Here is an 806-nt window from a genome sequence, read left to right on the forward strand (position 1 = left end):
CACATATACACATATATATATACATAAACATTTATATATACATATATATGTTTGTATATCCATATACACACACACACACACATATATATATATATATATATACATATACACACATACATATATCTCATTTATATTCTGATCCCTGTTCTGTGTGAGTATGCCCAGCATTTTGCCACCGTCTCTATCCTGCCGCCTCCCATTCTTTCTCTGCTTCTCCTGCACTTCCCTCAGGTTGGGCAATTGTCCATTTCCTTTGCGGTAGCACCCCTGTTTCTGTCTTCACCCTGCCTGATCTTTCTTTCTTGAGCCAGGTAACCTCTACAGCAAGACACCTGTGTGCGTCTCACTATAACCTTTTCATCATCCAATACAAAGATCACCTCCTCCAATGCCTCTTTCACCCTTGAAAGGTTTTATTCCTTGCTCTTTGAAGTACTTGGTGACCCTGTCAGTGCAGGTGCCACTTAGAAGCACCCAGCCCACACTGTAAAGTGGTTGGTGTTTGGAAGGGCATCCAGCTGTAGAAAACTTTGCCAAAACTGACCTCACCTGTGCTTGTGCCACGAAAAAAAAAGCACTAGGTCCACATTGCTGGGTGGTTGGTGTTAGGAAGGGCATCCAGCCATAAAAATCCTGCCAAAAACAGATATACAGAAGTCTGTTGCAGGCTTCGGCATAGCGAGCGCTAGTGAAACTGTACCAACCACACTAGCATGGAGATTAAACGATGATGATGATGATACACACACACACACACACACACACACACACACATATATATATATATATATATATATATATATATA

The sequence above is a fragment of the Octopus bimaculoides genome, chromosome 30 (assembly GCF_001194135.2).
Source record: "Octopus bimaculoides isolate UCB-OBI-ISO-001 chromosome 30, ASM119413v2, whole genome shotgun sequence".
Taxonomy (NCBI): domain Eukaryota; kingdom Metazoa; phylum Mollusca; class Cephalopoda; order Octopoda; family Octopodidae; genus Octopus; species Octopus bimaculoides.